The sequence below is a fragment of the Alligator sinensis genome, unplaced genomic scaffold (genome assembly GCF_000455745.1).
Source record: "Alligator sinensis unplaced genomic scaffold, ASM45574v1 scaffold1787_1, whole genome shotgun sequence".
Classification (NCBI taxonomy): Eukaryota; Metazoa; Chordata; order Crocodylia; family Alligatoridae; genus Alligator; species Alligator sinensis.
In genome coordinates this window covers 123,317-133,209 of record NW_005843302.1, presented here as the reverse complement: position 1 = coordinate 133,209, position 9,893 = coordinate 123,317, and the positions used below count along the sequence as shown (strand labels likewise).

The following is a 9,893-nucleotide window of genomic DNA, read 5'->3' as shown; positions in this document are numbered from 1 at the left end:
AAATGAAATGCTCTTCACCATGTGCTTTGTCCCCATTGTCTGTTGGATCGTCTGCACTGTCATCAAGCAGCAGATGGATGAGGGTGAAGATCTTGCACAGACTTCGACAACAGTCACAGGAGTGTACCTGCTCTACCTTTACAATTTACTGAGGGATCCAAGAAGCAAGTCAAAGCAACTCCTGCAAACTAACTTGAAAGGACTTTGTTCCTTGGCTGCAGATGGGGTCTGCAGGCAGAAAATCCTGTTTAGGGCAGAAGAGCTGAAGAAGCACGGCTTAGATACTGCTGACTCCCTCTTTCTGAATGAGAACCTCTTTCAAAAAAGCACTGACTGTGAATGTCTCTACAGCTTCATCCACTTGTCTTTTCAAGAGTTTTTTGCAGCTTTGTTTTATGCTCTGGAAGAAGCAGCAGCAGCAGTAGGCGAAGGCTCAGGAAATGACATAAGAGCTTTAACAACTTTGTTAGCCGACTATGGGAAATCTATGAATCATTTAATGCTAACAGTGAGATTTCTGTTTGGTTTCTTAAATGAAGAGAGAATGAAGGACATTGAGAAAAAACTAAGCTGCAAAATGTCATTGAAAATTAAACCAGAATTACTGAAATGGATTAAAATAAAGCCCAAAACATCTCCCTTGTCTTTGGGATCTCATGGGCAGAGGCCAGGTTTTGGACCTAAGGTTGAAGCACTTTATCAGCTTGAGAAATTTCACTGTTTGTATGAAATTCAGGATGAAAATTTTGTGCAAAGTGCACTGAGACATTTAACAACTTTAAAGTTACAACATCATACATTTACCCAAATGGATCAAGAGGTACTTGCATTCTGTTTAAAAAACTGCCACCAATTAGAGTCACTTCTTCTAGAATCCTGTGAATTCAGATATGAAGCCCTAAACGAAGATGTGTCGAGATCCCAAAATTGGTCACCTCTGTGAGTGTTACCTGGGCTTCAAAAACTCTTACATAATTTCTTAAGAAACTTAATTTAATCTGTAAAATATTGTCTTTCCCTCCCCTTCTCACACTCTCCCCCTGCCCCCAACCTCAGATTTGGCTTTAAAATGGTCCACTGTAAAGAATGACCATGGTTAAGGATTGAGACTTAAAAAGGATGTGCTACTTCTTCGCAAAACCTGGGAAACAGCAATTTGAGGAATAACAAATTAATTCGTCTTCAAACTGTCAGTAATACTCAAGAAAAGTCTCCTGTGCTACATAAGATGTCACTTCTAGCTCTAAATAATACTAAAGCAATATGTTCCCAAAGTTTATAAAACTTGCTGTCTCGCACAGGGCCATGGGGTGTGCTGAAGTGTGTTAATAACAGCACAGCAGGCAAGTTAGAGGTGAAAAAGGCATGCTCTGATGCCTTTTTTTAAGTGACTTGAATAGCCAAACTATCCATGTGCTACTGAGCAAGAATTCTAATATTATAAAAGCCTTAGTCTGTCTGTCTGTCTGTCTATAACGCTTTATTTGCACTCTGATTGGCTGACAAACATCCGTTCCCACCCACCATAACGGCAGGGAGCGTGGTGCTGCTGCTCTGCCCCCACCACCACAAGCCCCCAGGGAGGGGAGAGGGGGATGCAGATCATGTGGACCCAGAACGCAGGGGTGGGGGGAAGCAGCACTGGCCCTAGCCCCGGCCCCAGCCCCGAAGGGAGACAGGGGAGCAGGGCCACCACCTAAGTGCGGGGTGGGGGCCAGACATGGGCCTTCGTCCCACCCCAGCTCCACCCCCCATCACTCTTGACAAGCACTTGGCTAGTCTTTCTCATAGCCACACAGGTTTCCTGCATAGTAGATTTACTGGAAGTGCTCTCCCTTTAACTGCGACACCTGTTTGTACAAAATGTTTCTCCTTTTAGAATTTATACATGTCATTGTTTGAAAGACTTTTAGGGTTTTATACACATACTTTTCCATGCTGTGATGTGCTGGAGGTCAGAGCAGACTCGATTAATTCAGTCTGCTTCGCACACGAGCTGATGTGCACGGTGTTGCATCACATGCATTCGTAGAAATTGCAAAATGCACGTCAGCGCGCAGAAAATGGCAGCAGTGCACTTTTGAACTAAAACAACTTCAATGTGTTTTAGTTCAAAAGCAGACCACGGGCAATTTTTGTGAGCTGATGTGCATTTTGCTGTTTATATAAATGCATGCACTGCAGCACTGGGAGCTTTTTAAAGCACCCAGTGCTGTGGTGCATGCGTGTGTAAAAATGCCATTAATGTTTAAAATAATATTTCCTCATATGAATTCCATGCATAGAGGAGGATTAGGATTAGTAGACTGTTCTTACTCTCCGTTCAAAAGGAAAATGATCAAAACACTGTTGCTGGGAATTTTCTACCCCCACATTTTTCTGAGGATGATGGTCCTTGCCTATGTCAGCTTTCTGTTAGGCAATGAAACATCCTCTGATTCCCGCCCTGGGCTCTATAACATGGTTTTCTGGTGGGCTTGCCTCTTCCACCAGCTGGGGATGAAACAGCTGTTCCTATGACAGGCACAACTGGCCAAACTGCTCCACCTTAGCTTTTGCCAAAGTAGTTTGTTTGCTGTGGGATGGGCAGCATGTGAATCTCTCTGGAAGTAGCTGTTATATTCTCATTGTTCTCCAGCAAATTGGGATTATATTTTAGAGGTAAGGTAATTCTTATCACAGTTATTAGTGCAGCTACTCTTGCTCTGGTGACAAAGAATCGGAAATGTTTCAGCACAAGCCCTTGAATGTAAGTGCCAAATATTTGAATTGATGACTATTGCCAGGGGAGTGGGCTGCCATCCCAGGAACGAGCTCTATGATACTGAGGGTATGGACAGACATGTAAATTCTGCCTTTATTTGTAGCACTTGCATTGTGGACCCCTTCAACAGCATGTAAATATAAAGCCCCCTCCCAGCTGAGGTGCTGCTCCACCACTCCACAGTGCAGGGGCTGGTGTGGAGGGATCCTAGAATAACTCTCAGCCACAGATCCCCAGAGGCTTCCAGGAGCAGCTGTGTGGAAATGGGGAAAGAGCCTTTTGAGTATGGGACTGCCAGCTTCTGCCCTGTGCTTCCTTCAAGTGCAAGTCTTGCTAGCTTCATTTCTGGGGGGTGGCCCATTGAAGCATCATTGCATTTCATAGGGAACAGAGGATAGACACTTAGGACTAGGTCCTCTTTTACCTTTTAAGCATCTAAGTGGACTTGGACCCTCAACTCTGATCCTAGTCCACTCTATGTCCCTGAAAATTCATGAACACATCTACTTTTCCCACACGCTGACTTTTTGGCTTTCAGATGGAATCATGAACAAGCCATGAGTAACAGCGGGACTCATACAAAATCTATCTAAACAATTTTTCAGAGGAGATAAGCACCTAAGTGCTTAATAGATAAAATAGGGTCTGGCCCCTGCTTCTGTCTGCCCTTTGCCAGGAACATACACCTCACATTAATGCTTTGTTGATGGCTCAAACCCTTGCAGCTGCTCCTGCCCTCCACTGACACAGAAGCTTTCTAGTTTCAGTGCAATAAGGGCAAGACCTTTCATAGTGTCCTGTCCCTGCAGAGTCCTAGTCACCCATGGCTGAGTCTCTGGTTTCCTTACCCCAGATATCTTTTCCTACTTGATACACATGGTGCCAGACCATTTCCTTGCACAGGATCCCTACCAGACTTTGTGGCTGCTCCTCTACTTTGAAGAATCAGCCCCTTCATCTCCAGCCATGTCTTCCCCTGGATGTGTGGGCAGTCCAGGAGCTGCAGGAAGATGGTCTGGATCTGCTTTAGCTACCTCATTGCCTCCTGCAAATGAAGGAGAACCTCACAGGAGTCCTTCTATGCATCACTTCTATCCACTTCCCTTGCCCAAATACCCGGCTGTCCTTCTTTCCTGCTTACCCTGATAGCTATGTTCCCCACTGTGTGACAAAGCACGGTTCATCACTCAGCCCAGCCCGCATGGCTGGACATGGCACTGCAGGCCTCAGTCTTCCCTGCCTGGAGCTGCTCCCTCTGCCTCAGGGCTCTGCTTCTTACACTTCGCTCTTGCAACCTTGCTCCTTCCGAGGGGACAATGACCAGGGAGTCCCAAATAAATCTGGTGAAGTCCCCAGGGCTACTGCCACGTGCTCCACTTCCTCCTTCCCTTAGGGATGCTTATTTTATCTCACTCTTCATCCTAGGCAGTAAGACTGAGGTTTTCTCTCTAGTGTTCTCCAGCAGCACTCAAGGGACATCCCTAACTGGCCTGAAGAAACTTTCATTCAGTCTGGGATGAAGCATTGACTCCTGGATTGACTCTTCTTACATTTGTAGGTTCTCTTAAGGAACACAAAGACACAGTGCTGCCTCCATGGGTCTTCCTTGTTCTCATGGTCCACTACCATGGAGGAGCTAGCTTCACATCTGATTCCCATCCAGCTTCCACCGCAGGGCAACACTCTGCTCCTTGGTTTCCTGTTGAGTTTCTCCCTAGATCAAGAGCCTCTACCTCCTGAAAGCCTCTACCTCAAGCCTTTCAGGCTTTCCTGCTTGATCTGCAACCAACTTTGAGCTGACTTAGGGCACTTCAAACCACCTGACAGGAACAGCAACAATTACATACACAAAATAACTATTTCCATCCTTTTTATCTCCTTCAAAGAAAAACTGGATCCTTCTCAGTTAGACCAGAACGCTAAAGTGATTGATACACTCAGAAGTGCATTTCAAAGGACTAATTGAGTTGTCAGATTTCTGCTAAGCCTTCTTCTGTCCCTGCAGGCGTGCACAGTCTCACTCGAAAGTGTAACAGTCACACAGATTGCTTCCAAATCTAACTATGACAGCTAAAACCCAAACCTTTGCATTTTGTGGCTACATTTAAATCAGCAATCATGGTTCAGTAAAAGTGCTGATTTCTACTGTATGATAAAACGATAAATGATAAAACAGAAACGATAAAACAGTTGGTCAACACAGAAAGAAAAAAGCATTGGAGATGTTTGCATGAGTGCTGAGAACTGCATTTGAATGCTACCACGTGTTCACATTCAAACCTTGAACAGGTAGATCGCACTTAGTAGACCCTGCTCCACTTAATGATAAGTGCATCTTTTGGTACTAGATTAATTCTGCTTTCGATGATGTACAGTAGACTGAAGCTGTAGACTAGTTACATGTAAGGTATGATCGTACTATCCAAGATGGGTTTGGAAAGCTGAAGAAATGAACTGAAGTCTGTCGATAGAGAATCCAAACAATTCTCTTCTCTCTTTGTAGGGAACAGGAGCCTCACTTGTCTATTTGCCTGCTGTGTCAAGCACTGAAAGACCCACGCTGTAAAGTGAAAAGGCTATGGTAAGAAACTCCTCTCCTTTTATAAGCCCCACACTCCCTGATGGTACTGCAGGAATCCTGCAGCAGAGCAGGAATCGACCTGTCCCGGGGCTGGTGTAACAAGTGTAGAGAGAGAATGGTCTCATCTCTTAGGACTGTGTTTGCATGTGCAGTCAATGGGGCAGATTCTCACCTAGACTAAGCTGTTTCCTAGCTCCCTCATTTCAGTGGCCCTGTAACAGTTTACATTAGCTGAGGATTTGCTGAAATGTGTGTGTGGGCAGTTTATGTAAGCTTGGCTTTTCCATGATGTTTAAGTCAATTAACTCAGATAAGCTTGGGTGAGAAAGGAGAGCAATGTGGCCAGTGGGATACTTGGAGGATGCAGCATGCCTACAGAAGGCTGGCAAGAAAATGTAGATATTCAGATCTCGCTCGGTGGTGAGGCAATAAGTGAGGAGGAGGCTATTTTCCTCCTTGCTTTCTGTGCCATTCACCCTTTCCCTTTTTCCTTGCTTTCTTCTCGTTCCTCTCTTAGCTCTCCATCCTTCTTGCTGCTCCGGCTGTTGTTACTGGGAAAGCCTTTAGCAGAAGGGTGATTTGGTGTTTGGATTTGACAGGACCAGGCCAGGGCTCAGTTTGGTCCCTTCTGACAAGGACTTCTACAGCTGGATGATTGCTCTGGGGTATGGTTTGCTCCACTCTCCAGAGATTTGCACCTACACTCCTGTTGTTGGATTGGGGAGAAGAGCTGTTTGGCAGGACCCAGGATAGATGAGCTTCTCTGAGATGGCCTGTGCTAAAGAGCATTGGCCTTGCCAGCAATACTACAACTGCTGGACACAGGTGTGACAACGCACAGCTACACCCACGTGTGCTAGCAGCAGTGCACAAGGGTCATATCTTCACTGGTGTTCAGCCTTGCACAGAGCCAGGGCAGCCAGATGTGACCAACAGCAGGGCCCTTTGAATTGCCCAGCATTGGCAGTTCCACAGAGCCCCTTCCCCAAGTGCACGGTAGATTTGACAGCTCAGAGGACCTGCTCCAGCGCCTGCTGAGTCCAGCTCCTCATTGCAGCTAGTCAGAAAATCTCAGACCTGTAATGGAAAATGCACACAATGGCAGACAGTACTTTCTGGAGAGCACAGTTCCCATTTCAAGCAGTCCTCCCCCCCACCCCCCCAACACCTGCTGCAAAAGAGCTCCAGAAGGCAGGAGGGGAACCAGGGCTTCCCTGTCCATCTGGAAGGCATGAGAAGGATGTGGCAGGGGTTGTGGATGTGGGTGGCTCATGCTTACTAAGCCAAGAGGCCTCCTGTTGGCCTGACCTGGCTCCATCCCACCTGTGCCTGCAGGCATACTCACATCCATGAAGGATATAAGTGAGGCTGCGTTAGATTCATTGGGCATTTATAGATGTGCTCGGGGACTGGAGTGGGGGTGCGGGGTGTTTAATTAGAGTGACTCCAAAAGCCGCTCTACTTAAAGTGCCCGGAGCATCATGTGTATCAGCATCCCCATGCTGAAAAATGGTGGCAGGGTCACTTTAACTAAATCTCGTCAAATGAGCTTTAGTTAAAGCATCCTAGCCACCATTTTTCAGCACAGAAACACTAATACACATGGCAGTGGAATCTCCTGGAGTGTGGTAATTTCCAGGGATCCAGATTTTCCATTTCCCATGGAAAAATGGAAAAAAAAAAACCTCATGGATTTTCTCTTTTACCCAAGAAAAACATGGATTTTTCAGCAGGGCTTGGGGGCCGTGGCTTGGGACTGAAGAGCCTGGACCTCATGAACTAAGGAGGGGAGGAAGCTCTGATTTTCTTTGATAAAAACCCCAAAATCAAATACCAAATTGTATAGACATTTAAAATTTATTTTATTGTCGTGACTGAGGCACTGGTCGGCTTTCAAATTGCTGTAAATTTACAAATATATCAATAAAACTGTGTTCAATTGATACATATTTATAGTGGCATTTAATTTTAATCGTGGATTTGGGGTGTTTTATCAGAGAAGTTGTGATTTTTATCAGTGAAAACTAGGCTCCTGGTAATTACCATGCTCCAGGAGTCTTGATTAATTGAGCTCAGTAACTATCACACTCCAGAAGACTTGGTTAATCAAGTCTGCTCTGATGTGCTGTAATTACAGTGCATTGGAGCAATCTCCCTGCATGTGTACAGGCATGATTCACTGTGGTTGCTCTTGAATTCCTGATAGGCAAGAGCTGAAAAACAGCCTTAGAGGTATTTGATAGGCCTGTGTGAGTCGGCAGTGATCCAATCCGGCTTCGCATCTGACTCCTTCAGATTCCAGGGATCCAATCCAGAGCTCCGGACCAGGTTTCTGCTTTGATCCGGTCAAAGTGGCTCTGAAGCTTCGGAGCCGCCTCGGAGATCCGGCCATAGGGTATAATGGGGAATCAATGAAATATCTATGACTTTGTTGTTTTCTGTCTGATCTGGATGAAACTTTCAGGGGTGGTAGACTGTAGAAAGAATGACATCTGCCATGACATCTGCCAAGTTTCAAGGAGATTGGTGCAGAGGTTTGGAGGAAACTATACCCCAAATTCTTGAAAGCAAAACTCACGGCACGTGTATGTGTTACAACACAGGGAGGTCAAAGCTGCAAGGGCGGTAGCTCCTGGAGAGGCCAAAAAGTCTGCCAAGTTTCAAGAAGATCAGTGCAGGGGTTTGGGGGGAACTGCACCTCAAGCTGCAGACAAGCAAAACTCATGCCATGGGTGAACCTGTGTGTGTTAAGGCGCAGCGGGGTGACAGCTGCAGGGATGGTGGCCGCTGTTGAGGCCATGATGGCTGCCAGCTGTCGAGGAGATGGGTGCAGGGGTTCTGGGTCCCTGCACCCCTAGCTGCCAACAGACAAAACTCGTGACATGGGTGCTTGTGCAGCTGACTGTCTCTGTCTTGGGGCAGTTGATTGTCTGTATTGATTATTTCCTCTCCTTAGTCTCTGTTTTTGTGGGTGTTAATTGATGGTAATTAACTGGTTACATTAGCTATGTCCTGTGTATTGAGCTGGTCCCTGAGTGAATCGTGATTGCTTGGTAACTGGTAACACAGTAGCTTAGCAGCAGCAGGGGCCACCATCCCTGCAGCTGTCACCCCGCTGTGCCTTAACACACACAGGGTCACCCATGTCACAAGTTTTGCTTGTCCACAGCTTGAGGTGCGGTTCCCCCCAAACCCCTGCACCTATCTTCTTGAAACTTGGCAGGCTTTGTGGCCTCACCAGGGCCACCACCCCTGCAGTTTTCACTCCCCTGTGATGTAACACATACACATGACATGAGTTTTGCTTTCAAGAATTTGGGGTGGATTTCCTCATGAACCCCTGCACCAATTTCTTGAAACTTGGCAGACTTCATGCTCTCAGCAGGGAATACAGTTCCTGCAAATTTCATCCAAATCAGACAAAAAACAACTAAAGTATAGATATTTCATTGATTCCCCATTATACCCTATGGTCAGATCTCTGAAGTGGCTTCAGAAAGACTAACAAAGTCAGCGCTTCAATCCAGACATGCTGCTTCAGACACTGAAGTGTCCGAAGCTTCTCCAGATCCAAAGCTCTGTTCGAAGCCTCGGGCAGCCCTAGTATTTGATTTTGGCCAGGAGGATAAGTCAGGAAATAGGGACACTTGTTTTTGGATGTCTGGTCTGGATGCTGAGTCCTCAGCAGAATCTAACAGTCCCTTGCTAACAGGCTCAGCAAGTCTGCCCTGCGTGGGAGGAGGCAGAGGGCCACACAGCTTCAGTGCTGATTGGCCACAGGTGCAGCGCAGACATTGGGGCTGAGCAGGAAGCGCTGGTTTCTCCTTGGCCAAGGGGTGGATCCTGGGGCAGGGCAGGAGGTGGGACTTCTGTCCCATTGTCCATGCTGGTTTGCATTGAGGGTGCTGGTGGGCAGGGCCACCCGTCAGAGCATCTGTACCGCCCGGTTCATTCCCTGACCTCTCTCCTCTGTGTTTTTCTCTCCTGCAGGCTGAGGGATTGCAAGCTCACAGATGCCTGCTGTGGCGATCTCGCCGCTGTTCTCAGCACCAGCCCCAACCTGATGCAGCTGGACCTGAGTGGCAATGGTGGTTTGGGAGTTTGTGGCGTGCAGCTGCTGTGCAAGGGACTGAAATATCCCAGCTGCAAGTTACAGACGCTGCGGTAAGGGGCACACAGCTTGCACGAGTGATAGGAAGCCAGGGTGAGGCGGAAGCCAGAGGCTAAGGCCTATTTGTTTGGATCTAAGAACTGCCCAGGGTGAGATTGACTGGAGCAGGATGCAGCCCTGAGGAGCCCGGATTCAGCCCAGAGCAGCTCAGGGAATCAGCAGCAGGCTCTAGCCTCCAGCTTGGCTCCAGCCTCCAGCTCCGGCAGCAGAGGAGGTATCCCCCAAGTCCTAGCACTTGCCTTTTCCTATCCCTTCCCCTTCCAGCATCTGGGCATCACTAGTGTGGTGCAGTTTCACTGTAGTTTTCCCTGGGTCCATTGCACATTGGATTCAGCTACAGCTCGCAACACCCTGGTGCAGAGCAAATATATCATTAA

General features: G+C 47.1%; 1 pseudogene; it reads left to right on the top strand.

The window, feature by feature from the left end:
• Nucleotides 1-9,893, top strand: part of LOC102372781 — a 48,729-nt pseudogene that overhangs the window by 19,666 nt on the left and 19,170 nt on the right.